The 23,473-nt window shown below is 35.1% G+C and overlaps 1 protein-coding gene and 1 pseudogene across 4 annotated transcripts in view; both read left to right on the top strand.

The window, feature by feature from the left end:
• ADAMTS3 (ADAM metallopeptidase with thrombospondin type 1 motif 3) overlaps nucleotides 1–23,473 on the top strand; it is a 261,150-nt gene that overhangs the window by 167,162 nt on the left and 70,515 nt on the right. The gene's annotated exons all lie outside the window — the stretch shown is intronic.
• LOC144283854 (U2 spliceosomal RNA) lies at nucleotides 20,758–20,918 on the top strand (annotated as a pseudogene).

Below are 23,473 nucleotides of genomic sequence, written 5' to 3'. Positions count from 1 at the left end.
CAATATAGCCATAGGCTATGAAAACTTTTGTTTTTTTAGATTCTTTTTACCACATTTTGTCTGAGGAAAAGAAGGAATAGGCACTATGCATATTCTATAACGTTCTTCATTAAGTTGTGGAATCATTACTCTTTTCATGAATGTATTACAATTTATATTTGATTAATGGCATTGTCAGCACCCCAGCTTCTCACACTACTATTTTGACTTCAAACACCATAACTGAGTCTTGCCTGATTTTGAACTTTTAATAAACAAAAGTATATGGTATGTGGTTTTTTGCGTCTAGTTTCTTTTACTCAAAAATTTTTTGAAATTCATCCATATGTATGTAGCTATACTTCATCACTGTATAATTCTCCATTGCATGGGCATGCCACAATCTTTATCCATCTTATTGTTAATGGACTGAGTTGTTTCCATTTTTGGCTATTGTAAATAGGGCTGTTACAAACATCTTGTGCATAGTTTTGGTGCACATACACATATATTTCCAATGGGTATATATGTAGGAGTGAAGTTTCTGTGTCATATATTCAACTTTAGTAGATAGTTCCAGTTTTCAGAGTGGCTTTATCAGTATATGTTATTAAGAGAAAGTATTTAAGAAATCTACTGGTTCCACATCCTCATCAACACTTTGTATTGCTGTTGTTTCTGTTATTGTTATTATTGTTATTATTTTAATTTTAGACATTCCGGAGGTGTGTGGTGATATCTCATTCTGTTTATTAACATTTCCTTGGTGACAGTTAAGGCCAAGCATCTTATCATATGTTTATTGGTCATTTAAATATCCTCTTTGGTTAATTGCCTAAGTGTTTTTTCTATTTTTCTATTAGAGTGTGTTCTTTTGTTATTGATTTGTAGAATAGGAGTTCTTTATGCACGTGTGTGTGTGTGAGTATATATATTATATAATATTTATATATTATATATTTTATATATATATATAAATATATATATATGAAACAAGTATCTTTTTCTCACATTTTGGCTTACTTCTTACTTTCTTGGAGTTTTTTGATGAACAGGTCTTAAAATCAAATGTAGACAAATTTTCCTATAGTTAACATGGAGTCTTACGTATAGTTTTATGATTTTATATGAAACACCATTTTACATATATTACATGTAGTTAACATAGGGTTTTCAGGGTCTCTTAAAGAATTTTTGTCTCTTAAAGTCCTGAAGTTGGTCTCTGTTTTCATTTAAATGCTCTCCTGTTTTTTTCTTTCATATTTCGATTTGAAACCATCTACTTTTGTTTTTTGTGCTTTTATTATGAGGTATAGTTCAAGATTCCTTTTTGTCCCCATATGGATGTCCAGTTGACCTAGCAACATTTACAGAAATGCCATTCGTTCTCATTTCATGGTAGTGCTGTCTTGTATTTTGGGTGATCACAGGTCGGTGGGTCTGTTCTGGATTCTCTTCTCTTCCATTGGCCTCTTTGTCAGTCTTTGCTTCAGTGTTCTGCTGTTTTAACTGGTTTAACTTTCCAAAAGATTTTTATATGTGATGGTGTAAGTTTTTCAAATCTGTGCTACTTTTTAAAGATTACCATGGCTGGTTTGACCCTTTGTATTGTCCTGTAATTTTAAATTTTTTCCTAGCTTTCACACACAAAACAACCATATTGATATTTTTATTGGGATTGTGCTTAATTTAAAAATTAATTTGGGGAGAATTGACATCTTTATAATAATGAATCCTCGAAGCTATGAACACAGTTAATCATTGTACTTATTTAGGTCTTCTTATTTTCTCTCAATACCATTTTATTCTTTTCAGTATAGAAGTATTGCATATCTTTTGTTAGATATATTCCTGGTCATCTGATATTTTTTGATACCATTGTGAATTCCATCTTAAAAAAATTTGGTGTGTTTCTTGCATGTAGAAAAATGATTTTTATATTGACTTTACATTCATCTTTCTTGCTAACTTCAGTTATTAATTTTCATAGTTTGCCCATAGAATCCTTTCAGTTTCAGGATAGGTTTTACTGACATATTCAATTTTCTTTTAGATATAGTACAATTCACATTTTCTATTTCTTTGTGTATCATTTTTAATAACATGTATTGTTCAAGGTATTTGTTTATTTCTTATAAAGTTTATTGGCATAAAATTTTTATCTCATCTTATTCTTACAGATTTTTAAGGGATCTATAATGGGATTCTGTTTTTCATTTCTTATATTTGGGATTTGTATCTTGTCTCTCTCTGATAGATCTTTGTAGAAGTCTAATACATCATTCTTTCCACAGATTTAATTTTTGGCTGTGTTGATTTTTTTCCTATTGTGTGTTTGTTTCTATTTTTTTCTGCTTTTCTGTTACTTTATCTAGTTTAATGACTTGATTTGTTTTTCCTATTCTAACTTCTTGAGATGAATATTTAGAAAGTTGATATTTACTCTTTTTTCACACTCCAATTTAGGCATTCAAGCTTATAAATTTTCCCTGTAAGTAGAGCTTTATGTGCATCCCACAAATTCTAATATGCTGTAATTTAGTTCAAAATATTTTCTAGGCTTCCACTGTGATGTCTTCTTCACAACATGGTTTATGATTATATTGTTTACTTTCCATGTTTGGAGATTTCTAGTTGTCATTTTGCTTTTGATTTCTTGCTTAATTCCATTGTAGTGGGATGACACTGAATGATTTCAGTTCTCTGGAATCTGTTCAGACTTACTTTAAGGCCCAGCATAAAATGTTAAGGTTCAGCAATAGACAAAAGTTCCTTGATCACTTGAAAAGAATGTGAGTTCTGTCATTGTTGGATATAGTGCTGTTTGTTACCAAGTCAGTTTTGTTAATTGTGTTATTCGTGTCATCTAGAAACGTACAGTTTTTGTAGATCTGTTCTTCAGTTAGTGTTAGTTGTGTTAAAATTACCAACTAAATTGGTTCTGTCAAATTTTTTTTTTAAGATTTTATTTATTTATTCATGAGAGACACAGAGAGAGAGAGAGAGGCAGAGACACAGGCAGAGAGAGAAGCAGGCTCCATGCAGGGAGACTGACGTGGGACTCGATCCCAGGTCTCCAGGATCACGCCCTGGGCTGAAGGCAGTGCTAAACTGCTGAGCCACCCAGGCCGCCCGGTTCTGTCAATTTTTGCTTTAAGTGTTATTAAGCTATATAATCAGTTGCATGTACATTTAAAATTGTTATGTATTTTTTAATTGCTAGTTCTTCCCAATGGATTGAATTTTTAAAATCTTATGATTTTATTTTTTGTTAAGCTCCTTGCCTTAAAGTCTAGCTTACCTGATACTAGTAGAGCTACATCTTTACTTTCTTCAGTGTTTTCTTGGTGCACCTTATCCATCCTTTCATTTTTAACCTTTCTTAGTACTTAAGGTATGCCTCTTGTAAGCCCCATGTTGCTGCTTCGAGGGGCTGGCAGAGGGAGAGGGAGAGAGAGAATCTTAATGTGGGGCTCAGTCTCACCACCCTGAGATCATGGCTCACCAAAATCAAGAGTCAGATGCTTAACTAACTGAGCCATCCAGGTGTCCCATACTGCCACTTTTTAAATTTTGTTTTTCTCATGTAATATGACAGTCTTTGTTTTTCAATTAAAATACATATTCAGTTTCCACTTAATGTAATTGTATTAGCTTCTTAGGGCTTCCATAAAAAGTACTACAAACTGGAGGTCTAAAAACACAGAGATCTATTCTTATGCAGTCTATAGGCTAGCTGTCAGTAGGATTGGTTCCTTCTGGGGGTTCCAAAGGAGAATCCATTCCATTCCTCTCTCTCAGCTTCTGGTATTGCTGAGAATAACTTTATTTTTCCCTACTCTTGAAGGTTATTTTAATGGAATGTCTTTTTTAGTGCTTTAAAAATATGTTTCTACTGCCTTTTGACTGTCATCATCTCTATTGGGAAGTCAAGTTGCCAGTCATATTGTTGTTTCCTTGAAAGTGATATTTCTTTTTCTTCATGATTGATCCTACAATTTTCCTTTTGTCTTTGGATTTTATTTCCTTGGTCTGGTTTTCTTTCTATTTATCTCCCTCGATGTTTCCCAAATTTGTGGCTTGATGCCATTCATCACTTTTGGAAATTCTAACCTATTTGTTTTTCCCTGCTGAGATTCACAATATATGTATGTTATAAATTTAAATGCATAATATACATGCATTTACATAATATGCATAATCTACATTTAAAGACAGTTTACTAACAGGAACTCTAAGGAGCATAACCTGGGAAATCTGAGTATACCCCTCATTCAGAGCACCAACTACCTGAAACGTGGATTTAATTTTATTATACCCCTGGCAACGTGGGTTAAAATTAAAAATTTCACATCATCCACATTAGTAGTATCCTCTATCCTAACCCAAGAGTAAATATCAAAATAGTGGAAAGCTGTAATCTTGCTAAGGAAGAAGTTTGGTGACATTAATCTGATTAAAGGATGCTAGTACTCAACATAGCATTTATACACGACAAGTAGTGAGAAAATAATGATTAAATGAAAGAGTAGAGAGCCAAGAAATGCAGGCCATTTTGTCATGTTGTTTTGTTAATGCCTCCTGTCCTGTTTACGGATCTCTTGGATATTGTGCCCTTCAAGATCTGAAAGTAAAAACATGTATTTAAACCTAAATAGGAGTGCTCATCTTGCTTTGTGACTTGAAAGTTTATAAGAATAATGAAAGACAGAGGAGAAAATTCCTAAACCCAGGTTCCCATGTTGGTACTATTACTGTTGAGGTGGAATGACAGAACTTAAGATACTCACTTTAGAGAATTTGCTTTACATGTCTTCAGACCATAAAATTCATGAGTATTTATTGCCACAATAGCTTTCACTTTTTCACACCTGAATCTGTTATCTGTTATATTGAATTTGTTTTTCCTTACACATCCATTTAAAAGATAAAACCAATATTTAGCATATTAATTTTTTGTTCATTAGTTATTGATTCAGTTTTTGAATAAATGTTTTTTGAGTACCTTCTATGTTCTAGAAACTTTGAATTAGAAAATAAAGGACTTCCTCTTCAAGAAACTTTCTTGTCACACACCAGAATTGATGATAAATATATACCAATCTATGATACCATGACGTTTACAGCATCTCTTTAGATGGGGTGCCCTTGTACAGTACACAGCCTGCAAGACTGTGCGCAGTAATCCTGATGTTTACTTGCCTTCAGACAGTTTCCAATGCAGCCAAATAGAATAGTCACAAATACTACTATAACATAGCTCTGTTACACATATAAGAAAGGTAGGCATAACGACTCGTTGGGAGGCATGAATGACATTGTGATGTGGGAAAGGTTTCTAAAAAGAGTTTGTCAGGTATAAGTAAAATATTTACCAGCAATACAAGGAAGTTGGAATTTGAGCGGGTTCCAGCCATGCTAAAATGTTTCTCATTTCTCTACCCAATAGCCTGCTATCCTTATGACCACACAGCTAGGTGTATCTTTATGCAATCATGAGATCATATCTAGTAGATATTAGCCTCTGAGACCATTTTGTTCATATGTGGCAGAAGACAGTATTGTCCTTAATTTTTATTGCTCCCACAAGTCTAAAATTCCTCAATCATCATTTACTGAATGCCTTATATTTATGTGCCAGGCCTTATATTGTATAGGTGTGGGGAATGCAAGTTTACAGAATTAGTAGGGGAGGCAAAACAAATAGAAACTTAAGTACATGTAGAAAGAGCAAGGTAGATCTATTTATAAAGTGCTATTGTGGGGTGCTTGGAGGGCCCAGTCGGTTAGACATCTGCCTTTGGCTCAGGTCATGACCCAGGTCCTGGGATTGAGCCCCACATCACATTGCATCGGGCTCTCTGCTCAGCAGGGAGCCTGCTTCTCCCTCTCCCTCTCCCTCTCCCTGCCACTCCCCTTGCTTGTGCGCTCTCTCTCTCTCTCTCTCTCTCTGTGTCAAATAAATAAATAAATAAAATCTTTTTAAAAATGCTACTGTAGTTTTGTTGTTGTTGTTTTTATTTTTTATATAAATTTGTTTTTTATTGGTGTTCAGTTTGCCAACATATAGAATAACACCCAGTGCTCATTCCGTCAAGTGCCCAGTCACCCCCACCCCCACCCACCTCCCCTTCCACCACCCCTAGTTCGTTTCCCAGAGTTAGGAGTCTTTCATGTTCTGTCTCCCTTTCTGATATTTCCCGCTCATTTTTTCTCCTTTCCCCTTTATTCCCTTTCACTATTTTTTTATATTCCCCAAATGAATAACATTATATGGTCTCATTCATTTGGGGAATATAAAAAATAGTGAAAGGGAATAAAGTTGTTGTTTTTAAAAAGCTTCTTGGCAGCCCCGGTGGCCCAGCGGTTTAGCGCTGCCTTCAGCCCAGGGCGTGATCCTGGAGACCCAGTATGGAGTCCTGTGTCGGGCTCCCTGCATGGGGCCTGCTTCTCCCTCCTCCCTCTGCCTATGTCTCTGCCTCTGTGTGTGTGTGTGTGTGTGTCCCATGAATAAATAAATAAAATCTTTTTTTTTTTTTTTAAAAGAAAAGCTTCTTAGAGGTAGTATATAGTCTTATACACATATTAAATAAGATTGTTGAGAATTCGCACATAAGTCTGCCTTTTTTGTCCACTTATTTTCTTCTGGGTAGCATACTAATTTTTTTCTAGTTATTATAGTACTTAAAATCTGGGGGAAAAAAAAAAACAATTTAAGGGGCTGCTGGCTAGCTCAGTCCACAGAGCTGGGACTTTGAATTTCCGAGTTGTTGAGTTTAAGCCCCATGTTGGGCATAGAGTCTACTTAAAATTTAAAAAATAAAAGCATTTTAAAAAGAAATAAACAATTTAAGAAAGACATTCTTTTTTACTGTTTCATAGCTTTATATTTTCTCTTGTAGCAGTAACAAAATATCTTCATACATTATATACTTTTCTCTGATTTGTATCATCAACAGCTATGGATAAGTTCACCTATGAAAAGAAATTCTTTTCTACTATATATCCTTTCTTTCACTCTTTTTCTTATATGTGTGCATGAACGTATGGATCTGTGTTTTGAATTTGACTTCTTCATGTTTATTGATTCCTTATATTTATTCATACATCACTGTGCTTGATGACTGCTATGTTCCTTGACCTTTCATGTCTTTGCTCATGTTTTATTATGATGGGTAAATCTTTGTAAAATAATGGTTTTGAAAATATTAAAGCATAGCCACCATTTTAATGTAATATGTTCCAGATTTTTTGAGAAGTTTTATATTCCGTATATTGTTGTTGCTACTGTTTGACCTGCACAAGTTCAAACTGAATCGCTCGGAAAAGTAGGATAGCACAGTAAGAGGATGGATTCTGGAGCCAGACTCCAGTTTGAGTTCAAACACCAGCGTTTCTCCCTAATTCTGTTATTCTAGGCAACTCGCTGTATCTGTGGTTCATTTTACTCATCTCTAAAATGGAGACAGTAATGTTTCATTAGGTTCCTGTGAAGATTATTTAATATATTAAAACTGTTACAATGGTGCCTAGACTATACAGTATTAGTTTTGTGGTTAATGAGATGTATATTAAATAAGGAAGAATAAAATTGCAATTTTGAAGAAAATTCTTTTATCGCATATGCTTGTTTTATACTACAGAGGGAAAATAGAGATATTTGTTAGTATTTATATTTTAAAAATATTTTTGAAAGAATATTTCAATTATATTAGTATAAAACAACAGAAGAAAATATCTTAGGTGTGATAGTCTAGGAGGTGCCAATAAGCAAATGTAAATATTTTACATTCTTTTATTTTGGAGTGTGTGTGTGTGTTTGTGTGTCTGTATTTCATAATACAGAAAACCACTGGTATTCTTCTTTGGTAATACATGTTCATTTGGGTAAAGCTAAATTTCAACAAAAACATTACTCAGTCTCCCTTTACTTACATGAAGAAAGTCAAGCAGGTAATTGTATTTGTACAAAATTTTTGCTGTGTCAGGCAGTCAAAAATTAGGAAAAAAAAGTCTCTAAAAAGAAGTTTCCTTTTGATATTTGTTAACTCCTGTACAATCTTATGAGACCATGGCCTTTCAGATTGTGTATATCCTTTTCAGCAGGCTACAGCATTGCTTGATTTAAACAACATCATGGTTACAGTACTGGTCACTACCAGAGAGTAGGGAATTCAAGGGAAAAGATACGTTGATAGTATGAGCCATTGTCATGAGATTGTATCATGCACAGAAATTATGCAGGGATAAATAAAAGCAAAGGCCATCAAGGCAGTCAGAGTGATTCTATAACTATACAGTCTTACCCCGGTAAAAAAAAAAAAAGTATTGGAAAAATTAGGACTGCCATCATCCAATGTAAATAACCTGGTGAGATCAGCAAGCTGCAATTGCCTTTTCCACATTGGAAGTTAAGATAATAATTTGCTTCGTTTTCTGTCTTCCTCCCCTTAGAATAATTCTCCTTATAATTTTGTAATAAAAAGTAGTCATTAATTACATACAAATTAATACTAATGATGATAATACTCAGTCTTTCAGTGTGGCTTCCTAATTTTGTGAGTTTCTCAAAGCTAAAAGATTGTTTTGTTTTTACCCATGATGATAATTCATTGACAGTGTATTTGTTACAGTGAAGTGGTGATGTGCATGAGCATTGATAGGATTACTAATAATTAGATGTATTCATTCTTTTAGCATTTTAAGTGCTTGTTAGGTAGTATGCATTTCATTAGCATTGCTGGGATATCCTTAAAAATGCTATTGCTGAACCAAACAAGGTCTTAGTGTTTTTAGCACCTTCAAATTCAAACAGTGTCTAGTATCAGTGGGAGTTCAGTGGGAGGGGGATGTAATTGTGTTCTTTCACTGAAAGATTTAGCAATTAAGTATATAGTTTTTCTTTTTTTTTTTTTAAGATTTTATTTATTTGAGAGAGAGGTGGGGGGGAGAGCATGAGCTGGGGGAGAGGGAGAGGCATCTCCCCTCCAAACAGGACCCTGAGATCGTGACCTGAGCCCAAGGCAGCCAGTTAACTGACTGAGTCACCCAGGTGCCCAGCATATATTTTTTTCATATGGCTTTTTCCCCATAGTAGAGTTTCACTATAGCATTCGCTTATTTTTTCATGCTCATGATAACATGTTATTAAGATATTAACTCATATAATTTAATTAGTATAAATGGAAAACACAAGAGTCTGAATAACTATGTACTGTATTTTGAGAAACAAAACAATTCATTAATCTTCATTCATTGTTTGCACAATAATACCTTGAGGTCTAGGGTAGGTCTCTCCTTTTCATATTGGTTCAGAAGCAAAAAAGTCAAGGGGATTTTCTAAGATTCATAATATAAATAATACTAATCTGGTTCACTGTTTTATTTTGTTTTTTTTTCTTATTTATTTAAGAAATTATTTTATCAGCAGTAAAAATTAATTTTGTTGACTGTTGTACCTCTACTTTCTAACATGTTCCCTGCATGATAGGACCTTTTGCTCTCTCACTTAAAACAACTTGAATTTCTGCCTGAAATTTAAAAACCCAATTTAAATTGCAGGTTATTTATTCCTCTCTAGTCTCTTCAGTCTTTGTCAGATTATTCTTTGTTTCCTGCTGTTTTCTCTTTTTCTTTTCTTTTTGTTTATTTTGGAAAGCCTCACATACCTGTCTTTGATTCAGCCCAGGTAAATTCGCTTTATAATTTTTCTCCAATATTTTGGAGACCAGTACACGTTGGTCTTTTAAATGGTTGAATTCCATTAACCCTGAATGTATGTGTTGGCAGATTTATATAGCCCTGGTCCAAGTCTGAATTACCTCTCTTACTAATAAAAAATTAATATTTTACATGGTGAAAAATTGTTCTATGCATATAATTATTAAATAATATGGAAAGACATTACTTCAATTACTTTCCTTCTAGGATTATTTAATAAGTTAATGTTGTTACACTGATGTGACTGAGAAAGATAAAATCTAAATAGCAGATAAAAGATTTATGATATTTTTGAAAGATAAGGACATAGTGTATTGCTTATTGTACTAAATTCTATCATCCAAACTAAGATGACATAGAGAAAAGACACTATATTTTTAAAATAAGCAAATGAACTTAAAATGAATAGTTGATACAGTAGCGTAGGGAAGTATGTCACAAATGGGTAACCTAAACCACTTGATTCAGGGTCTCCTGTGTGCTTCTTGAAATGCAGATTCTAGGCCCATTGCAGACTGCCTTCAAGAAAATATCTAGGTGGAGACCCAAAAATTAGGTGATTAGCACACAAGTATGCTGCAGAGAAACTTTTTTTTCTTAAGGTATCTAAAGTACCAACTGGTTTTATTTAAAAACCTATACGGAATACTAAAGGAATGTCTAATATACATAAATACTAACGCGGTTTATCTCATGTCAAGAATATAGAGGGGAGACCTTGTGGAGAGTGATTTCATAGGCATTCTTTGACAAAACTCTGGCAGACGTCCTATGTATTCTGCTAGGCTTGCGTTCATCAGACATTCCACCCCCTAGGGACTACATTTTGTAGCTGGATTTAAAGTATTTTATTATCAAGTCACTTTTTGGGGGAAGAAAGAGGCAGTGTTTGTGGGAGGTCTTTTGCCACTCTTGCATAAATTATTTTCTATCAATTTAGATTGCTCTGTTGCATCCTTCAGGGATTTTTATGATATTCTCCTAAGTTGTATTTCTACACTTGTGTCCAACAATGCATTAACATATGATGGAATAGATTTATGTTTAAATATTGTTTTATTTTTTGTAGTTTTGTCTTGATCTATAATATATATATACAGTAAATTCACAAATCTTGTTTTCAGCTCAATGTTTACACATCTAACCATTACAAGTTGTAATAGAACATTTCCACTATTCCAAAAGCTTACCTCGTACCATCTTCTAGTTCAGTACCCAGCAGAGGTAATCACCATTCTGAATTCTATCAACATAGCATATTTTGGCTTTTCCATGAAAATAAATATATAATATAAATTGAACCATTCAATATTTATTCTTTTTTTGGTCTAGTTTCATTAACGTTACTCTATAAGGATAATCCATGTTGCTGCATGCTGAGGCAATTTGTTCTTTTTTATTCCTCTATACTGTTCCATCATATGCATTTACTGTAGTTTATCCAGCCAATCCATGTTCTGGTGTTAGCTATTATAAATAACTATGAATACTCATAAACATATGCGCCCATTTCTGTTCAGTTTTTATATAATAGAATTGCTGTGTCTTAGGGCATGTGTGTATTCAACTTGAGTAGGTAATGCTGAATGATTTACAAACTAGTGTACTGATAGACATTCCCACCTGGAGTGTTTAAGAGCTCCAATTGATCCAAATCCTATCCAATGCTTGGGATTTGGGGAAAATTTTATTTTCTAATTTAAGTTTTGTAGCAGGTATGTTTTATGTGGCTTTAATTTGTTTTACCTGATGTCTAAAAATGTTGAGAACCTTTATATACACCTATTGGCTATTAGATTACTATTTCTGTGAAATGCATGATTAAGGACACTTTTAAATATTGAATGTCTATCTTATTGTTTTGTAGGAATACTTATATATTCTGAATATGAATACTTTGTCAGATATGTGTCGCAAATATTTTCTCCAACTCTGTGACTCATTATCTTTAAGTAATGTTTATAGTTTTCGGTGCAGAGGTCTTGAACATCTTAGCTCAGTTTTCCTAAGACTTTGATTTTTTATACTCTTTTATGTAGTATTATTTTTAGTTGCTGATAAGTTTTATTTCTCATCCTTTGCCATTAATATATAAAATCCAAGTGAGTTTTTTTTTTTTTTTTTTTTTGCTTTGCATTCAGTGACTTGCTTAATTCATTTGTAAATTCTAATAGTTGGTCTGCAGATTCTTTTGGATTTCTATAAACACAATCATGTCATCTGGAAATAGTGACATATTTATTTCTCCCATATAAATCATAATTGTTTTTTATTTTCTTTTCTGGTTTATTGAAAATTTTTTTTGCCACTCTGTGAATGTCCACAGATGACTGAGAATGTAGTGCCAGTATTGACCTCGGGGTTACAAATAAATTTTATTGAATAAACAAATTCACAAATAGAAAGATTCATGAATAATGAGGCTTCACTATGTTACAGATATCTATGTACATGAACTATAATATCATATATATTATAGTGTGTATCTCTGTGAGTATTACAGGATAGAATTTATTTAATTGTATACCTACTTCTGGTTATTTAACTTGTCTTCAATTTTTCTTTGGTGTTATCATTTCTATTCCTATCAGAAACTTCAGTAATAATTATATTTTTTCATCCTTTCACTTTATGCACACTGATAGGTTTTAATCTCTTTCTATCCCCATTTTCTTTAAACTCAACAACTTAACTGCTGTCTTACCCACCTATTTATTTAACAAACATTAAATGATTTCTTAATGTGTCCAGGCTCATTGGACTACTTTTTAGCATATTTTACCATTAAAAAAAATGGATGCAATGATTATAAGATTTTTTTTAATCACAAAAGTTTTTTGCATTCAAGAACATTTATGTTCCTCTGTCTTTAGTACCATGAAGTGAATATAAAGAAGAGTTCCAAAGTAAATAGGATAAAGGTGAAATAACCCTCATATATCATATGCTTATGTGAGTACAACTATATTATAACAAATATTATATAGTACATACATCGCTTTCGGGTCTGCTGTTATATGAAGTTCTATGCTGTGATGAATTTTATTATCTGTGACTGTTCTTTGCTTTACCAAGGACTTACTCTGATATTTGTTAAGAGAAAAAATATAGAACATGTATATACCCTTCAACACTTTATGTTTTAAAGTTTTGGCTTTACAAACATTAATAGAAGTCCTCTACAACTGCTTAATATATTGATTAGAGTCATATGAAATGATTCTTGAACAGGAAACACTTTGATCAATTCCTTTAAGGATTTTTTGAGATAGTGTTTCGTTCAGATGAACAACATTTTAGGCTGATGAAGTAAGCAAAATGGCAAAAAAGAGTTGTCTGTGTAATGACAATTAGGTTAACTCTTCTAAAAAAAATGAAACCAGACTACAATAAGTGGTATGTCGTTTAGGTATAGTGAAATATTTGGCCACTCTCAAAAGGTTTAGATTTAATAAAGAAAGGAAATTTGCTCTACCAAAGCTCTTGTGATAATATTTAAAGGAGATAATTTAAGTGGCCGAATATAGGATAGGTGGAGACAGAACATAGGGAAAGAGAAGACAATCTAATACAAAACCTGGGATATGATACTGGATGCAGAATTGCAGGAAGAATAGCAAATCTAAGAATAGTGTATAGCAAGAATTATCAGAACTCGGGAATGGCCTAATGAGGCAAGCAAAGTAAAAATGATGCCAGAGTTTTGATTGCCTGGAGAAGAAGTACAAGAAGATTGGTGAAGGATTATCATATGGAAATAAGTTAATGCTTTGGAAATAATTACAGTGAGAAGACACTGGAACAGCAACGTAGAAATGTTCTGTAACTCAGGATATGTAGCTTAAGGTAAAAAGGTATTAAAATTTGATAACTGAATGGTTTGTCCAAGGAATATGAAAGCAAAGGATCTTGGGTGATTTTCAGCCAATTGTGAGGAGCACAGGATCCATCAAAGGACCACCTGAAAAGACTTCTGGAAAACTAAGCGTGGAGAAGAATAAAATGTGGAGTTGAATGTGTGATGATTCACCCTATTAAGGAAAGCAAAATGGGCTGGAAATGGAGACACTGGTCTATAAAGAAGGAAAAAGAAATCCTGATTTGTCAGGTCAGTTTCTATAAAGAAGCAATAGCATTGATGGAAGCCCGGAATGGAAAAGGGTGGAGAAGGGGGTATTTAGAGGTTGGGGGAGTGACAGTTATTAAATTGCAAACAAGACAAAGACAAAATATACTTCCAGGAATGTTTTGTCTAAACAAATGTTTGGGTTAGGCCAAAGAATTTGTAAAATATTCGTTAGGAGCACCTGGCATTAATAGGTGCTCAATAAATATTTGTTCAATGAATGAGTGGCTGTCTTGTACACATCCTATGGCTTTTGGTGCATTCTCTGACTACTAGAAGTTTATTAATAGTGATCTTAGTGAAATAGTTATATGGAAATGTAAGCTAGAGGCCAGGTTGGAAGCAGTTCCTGAGGGCTGCTGGAGAGGAAAAATGGAGGTGTTAGGCAAACTTTAAAAAATTATAGAATTGTGGATGCAAATTCTAGAGGTCGGAGAGATCTTGCAGATCGCTGAATAGCCCAGCCCTCTTATTACATGGCTGTGGATTTAAGGCCCAGTTTTGTTAAATAACTTACCATATATATGTCAAGGTTCAGTTCCAGGAAATTGAAACCACACTAGCTATTTTAAGCATGAAACGATTTAATATAAAGAATTAAGTGTGCATTAAATTGTTGGAAGGATTGGAGGAGTGGGCCGCTGGGCTTGAGCTCCAGGGCTAGTTCTTAGAATGATATAGGAGTGGCCCACCCGGGCAGCTGCTGTTGTGGCTCGGGCCAGGGAGAGGGAGAATGAGCGAGCTGCCACTGGACCTGGTGACTCCAAGAATGAAGAATTCTCTGAGGATAACAAATTGACCCTACTGCTCTACACTTTCCTCACAGCCTCCACACAGCCTGCAACTAGACGTAGGATGCTGCTAGAGAACGCCCCAGTCCAACAGTGTCTCCCCAACCACATCTGCCACTCCTGAATTCAAAGCTGATGCTACTTGGCATCACCCAATCCCCACCTGGAATCCTTGCTGCAAGCGCTTTGGGGCATAGTTCCCACTTCTGCAGGCGCAGACAACACAAGGAGGTTGGAATGGATGTTGACTGCCAAATACTCATATTCACCACCCATGTTTGCACAACTAGGAAGGAACATCACTGCAACGCTACCTGGAAGGCCTATTATTATAGCCCCTCTGTTATCATTGGATGTAAGTGCACAAAGGAGAATCATATAGCTTTTGTACTCCTTCTAAAAATCACATTCTGATACCAAGAGACCTGTAAGTAAGCTGGCTGCCTGATTGTTGTTCAAATGAGGCCACATCTGAGAGTGAAGGAAGCACTATTAATATTTATGCAAGGATAGCAGGCATGATACAGAACTAACCCCAGCAAACCCAGCTCTACACCTGTGTATAAAATATTTCAGCTTCTTCAGGATCTCCCCTAATGACCACATTTCTCAACACAAATCTTCACTTACTTTTTGTTCCATCCTTTCTGAAGTTCTGTTCCACCAATTTGTCAGGACTTTTTATGTCTTCTGCACAAGGGTCATTGTATGGAATGGCCTTTCCTCTTTCTCCACATGTCTCACTCCTGTGAGTCTCTTAAAATCCAGCCCAGATTTCATTTCCTCTGTTGAAATATTAGATTTCTTCTAGTAGAGTCAGCTGGTTCTTCTGTTATGTACTTATCTTGTATCAAAGTATGTTTATCTGTCTTCCCCTCGCCCCATTAAATTGTGACTGCCTCAATGATAGGAACTGGGGATTATTCATCTTTTATTCCCAGAAGCTAGGACAGATTCTATGCCAAAAAGGTACTCAAGAAATGTTTGGAAATAGATGGGTGCAAAGAAGTGAGGAGGAGAGTAAGGAAATCTAGCAAAGAGGGGGTGAGCAGAGAAAGGAATGCTGGTAATCCTAGTATTCCCATTTGTGAGACTTCTTTTTGTATAACTGATCTACTAGATCTTCAGAACTACCAAATGAGTTGACATGCAATCAACTCATACTGGCTTAGAGTTGTCTGGGTATCTGCAGAGAGACTTGTCTGGATTTCTGATATTTAAAGAAAATATCAGTATTCTTTTAAAGATTGTATTTATTTATTCATGAGAGACAGAGACAGAGAGAGAGAGAGAGAGAGATCGAGAGAGGCAGAGACACAGGCAGAGGGAGAAGCAGGATCCATGCAGGGACTGGATCCCGGGTCTCCAGAATCACGCCCAGAATCTCCAGAATCTCAGGCAGCGCTAAACCGCTGAGCCACCAGGGCTGCCTGAAAATATCAGTATTTATTGACTTCAATGACAACCAGTGGTTGAATGTTTTCACTACATGTGTGAACCCATCAAATAGGCCATTCCTTGATTTGAGCTGAACATATAGATGTTTAGATTTCTTGAACTAAAAATGCAAAAAGGTCTCACTTTTTTTTTTAAAGAATTTATTATTATTTGTATTTATTTATCCATGAGAGACACAGAGAGAGAGAGAGGCAGAGACACAGGCAGAGGGAGAAGCAGGCTTCATGCAGGGAGCCCGACGCGGGACTCAATCTCGGATCTCCAGGATCACACCCTAGGCCGAAGGTGGCGCTAAACCGCTGAACCACCTGGGCTACCCTCACTTCCTTTTTCATGAGATTATTATTATTTTTTTTTTTTTTGAGTGAGTAGTTTTATCCTGCTTGAAGGGGCCCTTGTTGATTTGCAGAAATGTCCCATAGTAAACCCTTATTTAAGGGATTTGTCACCTTCACCTCTGAAACATGACTTCCTGCAGTTGACTCCCAATTTTCTCCTAAATATGATTAAAAAAAAAAAAAAACTAGTTTATAATTCTTTACAAAACTCAGTGCAGGGCAGCCCGGGTGGCTCAGCAGTTTAGCACCGCCTTCAGCCCAGGGCCTGATCCTGGAAACCCAAGATCGAGTCCCATATCAGGCTCCCTGCATGAGGCCTGCTTCTCCCTCTGCCTGTGTCTCTGCCTCTCTCTCTCTCTCTATGTCTGTCATAAATAAATAAATAAAATCTTAAAAAAAAAAAAAACCTCAGTGCAAAACATTTTCAGTGACTATTTAAAACATCGTGTTCTTTGGATTGTAAGGTGATCCCTATGTTTGCTAAGGTTTTAGTTTTTTAAAATTTCTCTCCAATGTTTGTGTTAAGTAACAAGCAGATTTGAGGGGGATGGCTACTCTGAAAGACAGTTTCTTCCTGTAAGCACATTTACAATAAGTCTTGGCTCAGCCAGCTTTTAATGAACAAAGCAATTCAGATTGTTTTCGGAGTAAGGTGAACAGAATACACACATATATTTTTAAGATTTTATTTATTTATTTATTCATGAGAGACACAGAGACACAGGCAGAGGGAGAAGCAGGCTCCATGCAGGGAGCCCGATGTGGGACTCGATCGCGGCACTCTGGGATCACGCCCTGAGCTGAAAGCAGACGCTCAACCGCTAAGCCACCCAGGCATCCCAGAATATACATATTTTTTGAGATTTCCTAAATGCTGCTCAACCTTAAATATATCTTTTTTTGCATGTGATATCATGTTGCAAGGACATATTCAAGGAGATTTAATATCTTATGAAAGTATGATTTTTTTTTTTTTAATTGAGAGTGTTGTCAGGGTTTTTACACTGAACATTTTGCTACTACTTAACTTCCATAAGTCCAAGTAAATATGTATAAGAAGCTATTTAGGGAAAGCTGAATTGCTGTAGAAAATTCTAAGTCATGTTACAGAATAACATGCCTATAAATCCAAGTTTCTAAACTATAGTGTGTTCTTAGCCAAACCAAATTAAGTGAACTTCTGCTCTTGGCCAAGATGGAACAACGGAGACTGGATTTACCCTCCTGCTTTAAACAACCAAAAATGGACAAAATATATGAAATAATAGTCTTCAAGATACCAGATATCTGGCAGTGAAGGGTAGGGATCTCTGAGATATGAGAAACAAATAAAGTGAGCCTCAGCATTAGCCCATTTTACTGCCTAGAGGATTTTTAATCTGAATCTCAGAGAAGGACAACCAGGTTGAGCCCTCAGACACTAAGTGGAGAAGCCAGAGCGGAGAGTCTGGGAGATGAAGGTGGCCAGAGTTCCCAGAACTATAAGAGACAAGAGAACTATGCAAGATCTGAAGATCTGAAGGGGGTTCTCTTTAGTATTTACTCAAGTCCTAATCAGCACATATATGTGAGGAAATTTTGAAAAGTTTGGAAAGGAACCCCTTGAGAGAATTAGAGGTAACAGTGCCCATGCTTGCATGGGGCTGGGAATAGCGCCTGTTCAAACTATGCAGACTAAACCATGTCAGGATTCACCCAGCATTGGATGGAGCACACAGAAAGGTCTTCACTCGGTAGTGGTGAATAATTAGCTCTCGATGAGCACTGCACTGGTCCTTTCTAATTTATCTAAAAAGCAACACCTGAGATGACCAAACTGTTTTCAGGTCATTTGCATCCAAGAATAAAGCTCAAGAATATCTACAGGAATAGGAATACATCAGCAACCAGCAAGGTAAGATTCACTGTGTCAGACATCTGATCAAAATTAGCAAGCGTGCAGAGGAATAGGAAAGTACAGCCCATAATGATGAGAAAAATCAGTCAAAACTGATTCATAAGTGACAGAAATTGTAGAAAATAATGTATTAAAACAACTGTTACTATTGTATTCCAGGGGCACCTGGGTGGCTTAGTTAAGTGTCTGACTTGGGCTCAGGTGATGATCTCAGGGTCTTGGGATTGTCAGCGTTGGGCCCCCTGCTCATCAGGGTGTCTGCTTCTCTTTCTCCCTTTACCCCTCAGCTGGCTTATGCTCTCTCATTCTCTCTCTCTCTCTCTCAAATAAATAAAATCTTTTAGAAAGCCTGTATTCCATATGTGTAAAGAACTAGAAGATATAAAAATATGCCCGATTTTGTTGCTTCCATATGATCAGTACTATGTGGGATACTATATTATAGGCTTGTATTTATATGAATAAAATGTAAATATAATAATGCTTCTTTCCTCTAGTGGATTTTATTTGTTAGACTAAGAATAGTTTTCTTTTAGCAAATAAAACTATTCTTTAGTAGAAATTCACTTTAGGAATGCCTCAACAATTTTATTTGAATGCTAAACATGCTGTTATTAAATTTAACTTGGATAATGTTATTTTGGGTTAGAAGTTACACTATTCCTCTCATAGTATTTGATATCAAATAGTGTTCTGTCATAATTTATCCTAAGTTTGCAGTAATTATTATGGCTTAAATGTATTGACTGCATATGAGAGGATTATAAAATTAACCTTTCTGTATTTTGGGTATTAACCCCTTATTTGACATATCATTTGCAAATACCTACTCCCATTCAGTAAGTTGTCTTCTTCTGTTGATGGTTTCCCTCACTGGGGAAAGGTTTTATTTTGGTGTAGTCCCAATAGTTTGTTTTTGTTTTGCTTCACTTGTCTTAGGAGCTGTTTCTAGAAAACTGTTGCTATGGTCAATGTCAGAGAAATTACTGCCTGTGTCCTCTGCTAGGGTTTTTATGGTTTCAGGTCTCAGAATAATCCATTTTGAGCTTATTTTTGTGGATGGTATTAGAAAGTAGCCCAGTTTCATTATTCTACATGGAGCTGTCCAATTTTCCCAGCACCATTTATTAAAAAGACTGTCTTATCCCCACTGGATATCCTTGCCTCCTTTGTCATAGACTAATTGACCATGTGTGCATGGGCTTATTTCTGGGTTCCCTATTCAATTCCATTGATCTATGTGTCTGTTTTTGTGTCAGTACCGTATTGATTGCTACAGCTCAGTAGTCCATCTTGAAATATGGAATACCTCCAGCTTTGTTCTTTCTCAGGATAGCTTTGGCTATTCAGGGTCTTCTGGGGTCCTATAGAAATTTTAGTATTATTTGCTCTAGTTCTGTGAAAAATGCTATTGGTATTTTAATAGGAACAGCATTGAATCTGTAGAATGCTTTGGGTAATATGGACATTTTAACAATATTAATTCTTCCATTCCGTGAGTGTGGAGTATCTTTCCATTAGTTTGTGTTATATTCCGTTTTTTTTTGTTGTTTGTTTGTTTGTTTGTTTGTTTTTTTTAATCAGTGTTGTATAGTTTCCAGAGTACAAGTCTTTCATCTCTTTTGGTTAAGTTTTTTCCTACGTATTTGCTTTTTTTTTGGTGTAATTATGAATAATGTTGTTTTTTAAATTTCTCTTTCTGGGACTTCATTGTTAGTGTATAGAAATGCTATTGATTTCTGTGTATTAGTTATGTATCCATAGCTGATTCTTTTTTTATTGCTGAGGAGTGTGACTAAATCACAATTTGTTTAAAAAAAAAAAAAAAAAACGGGATCCCTGGGTGGCGCAGCAGTTTAGCGCCTGCCTTTGGCCCAGGGCGCGATCCTGGAGACCCTGGATCAAATCCCACGTCGGGCTCCCAGTGCATGGAGCCTGCTCCCTCTGCCTATGTCTCTGCCTCTCTCTCTCTCTGTGTGACTATCATAAATAAATAAAAATTTAAAAAAAAAACCTTCATCTGAAAATAAGTCAAAACTGTTTGATCAGTATTATTCAAATGAGCATAGGCTTCAGATTTAAAAAAATGTAGATGACCACTTCAGTATTTTCATTTTATGGGTAATATTGCATTTTTAATTCCACATTTTTATGACTTTGGTAAAAATTTATTGATGGTAGCATAGTAAAATTTTATTGCAACACAACAAAAAGGCATAAAGTGAATTTTTGATCACTTAGGATAAACTCTGGTTGGTGAATGTGTAAATACTTAAATAATCTAAATGCCACCTTTACTCAACCTTTTATAGGTTGTCTACAAAATCTGGAAACATAGATAATATTTTATTTTTCAGGGAAAAAAATGAAGATGTCCTTGATGATGTTATACAATTTGTACCTGCAGACTTTATGAACACTCTGTGCTCTTATTTAAATGGTAAATGAATTGCTTCTCAGCATTTTGGCTAAGATCAAGTGTAGTATCTGTTCTTACCAGTTTAAATGGTAAATGAGAAGATTATGTCTTATTGCAATAAATTACTAGACTTCTGCATTGTTATGAAGTATTTTTATCATAATGCAGTTTGTCTTTAAGTGTAGCACATTTTTCTATGTGAAATATATTTTAATTGTGAATCATATCCTTGACGAAGGATTTAGCAACAAATGAATTATTAGAATGATCAATCATTTATGATCAAGAAAGCAACCTTAGTCATCTAAAATAGTGAAATCATGGCCCAATGATTAATTATGGAAATTTATTCAGGAAGAAGATTTTAATGATCCTCTGGAACAACCTATTTATTTTATAGATAAATACAGATAAAGAAACTGAGGCCCAGATAAGTTTAGCATCTTTTTCCAAATCATTACAGATAGAGCATAGCAGACCTAGGCCTAGAACTCTGTTCTCTTTGTATTATTTTCCTGTTGTTGCATAACAAGTCACCAAGAACTCATTTATTAACTCACGGTTCTATAGATCAGAATCCAGGTTACTGGACTGGGTTCTATACTTAGCTATCATGAGGCCAAAATCAGGGTTCTGATCAGGTTGACCTCCTGTCTCAAGACTCTAAGAAAGAATCCACTTCCAAACTCATTCCTGCTGTTGGCAGAATTTAGGTTCTTGTTGTTGTGGGACTGAGGTCCCCATTTCCTCACTAACTGTTGGCTAGGGCTGATTGTCAGCAACTAGAAACCTCTCTCTGGTCCTTGCATGGGATCCTTCTATCCTTGAAGCCAGCGATGGTACATGATTTCCTTTTCATGGTGCATATTTTTGACCTACTCTTCTGCAACCAGCCAGGGAAAGGTTTCTACTTTAATGGCTCATGAATTAGATCAGGCCCACCTGAATGATGGCTTTATTTTATGGTCTGCTTATGGTCAGGCATATAACATGATAATAGGATTGGTATCTTGTCATATTCACAGGTTCCATGGATCTTTGGGAGGCTATTTTAAAAGTCTGCCTTCCATATTTCTGAATTTATTCTGATTTTCTTGGTATAATACCTCACAACCTCATTCTGAAAGATCTATAATATAAATAGAAATGAAGAGTTTACATATATGTATAAAAGGCATAAATATATCTCCCAGAAATATAACATTGATATTCATGTGGCTCATTCCATCAGTTTACAAGATCTCTATTTCTACCTTCTTCTGAACACCTTATCTAAAATTATGCCTTCCCCATGTCCCTCTTACTCTCTCATCCTGTTTTATTTTCCTTACCCTGCTTCATCTTTCTTATTACTAGAATGTACATTCAGTGTGGACAAGATCCGTGTCTGCCTTGTCCATTTATTTTCTCCCAGGGCTTAGAAAATGCAGGTCCACTCCTTGTTCTTTAAATATTTTTTTGGAAAGAATGTATGGCAAATGTTAATATTCATAGTTTGGCTATAATGGTTTGTTTAATTTTTATTAAATCATTCCTTATGCCTTTGGAAAAAATGTAGTGTGCTCAAATAGAGTTTCTGGGGAAGTCTGAAGTGAAAAAAATATCTTGTTACCCTTAATAAAGTACACATAGGAGGCAACCGATGGACATAATTTGAGCTTTGAAATTGGCAGCTGTGAAGTGCAATTTTCTCTCTCCTTTATGCAGTTGAGCTTACTTAGAAAACTAATTTCTAGCAATGCCAGATTATTAGAATGTACTCTAGTACATTGAGTATAAGGACTCCTTCCTCTACTCTTGGATTTAGTAGAGGTGATTTTTAAAAACCAGAAGTAAGAGGAATATAATGTAGTCAAAAAGAGGAGAGTTAATTCAAATGCTATGCAATATACAGAATGATAATATTTGGAAATTAAAACTGTGATGTCTTTCAAAGTTAAATTTATAGTTTTAGCTGAATAAGAGCAACAGAAGAAACAAACTAGGAAACAGATCACTAGTAGCAAAACCCTTAATTTCAAATGAGATAAAGGAATAAAGTATAATGAATTTGGGAGATTAAACAGAATGTGTCAACCTTTTCAAAAGTCTGTATAGGCTAAGAATAGATTATTAAAGAAGAGTGAGAAGGGAGATGAGGACAATTGATGATGATAGCAGGAAGAGTATAGATGAGTTTATTTATCAGGGCTCTTCTAGTTTCAGTTGTTGGGAACTAACATCAGACTGCCTTAAGCAATAAATAAGTAAATAAATAATTAATTAGTAAGAGAGAAAATGAGATGATAATAGTTTATTGATTCATGAAATTGAAAAGACCAAAGTTTCAGGAATGGTTGAATTCAGCGGCTGGAAGATGTCAATGGAACATAATCTGTTCTCTCCATTCGTAATCTTCACTCTCCTCTTCTTGCATTAAACGTAGATCAACAGCTATCCCCATGCTAGTCCCAAGCAGCTTCCATGTTATATTCTGCTAGTTTCAAGCTTACTAGAGGGAATTTCTTTTTCATAGTAACTACAAATAAAATAATCCCTGGTCATAGTTTAGTTGATATGACTTAGACCATTTACTCATCCTTTAACAGATCACTAGAGTCAAGGAAAAGGAATACACTACTTGGCCATCCCTGGGTCAATGCTTGGTCTTTCTTGTCACTACCAGAGCTGAGCATACAGTGATGGAACAGGGAACTGAGGGCATAAAATACCCTGGAGAAAGATAGATTCCCCCACACCTAGAGT

Source organism: Canis aureus, chromosome 14 (genome assembly GCF_053574225.1).
Source record: "Canis aureus isolate CA01 chromosome 14, VMU_Caureus_v.1.0, whole genome shotgun sequence".
Taxonomy (NCBI): domain Eukaryota; kingdom Metazoa; phylum Chordata; class Mammalia; order Carnivora; family Canidae; genus Canis; species Canis aureus.
The sequence above is the reverse complement of the archived record's forward strand: the minus strand, read 5'-3'. Positions and strand labels throughout refer to the sequence as shown.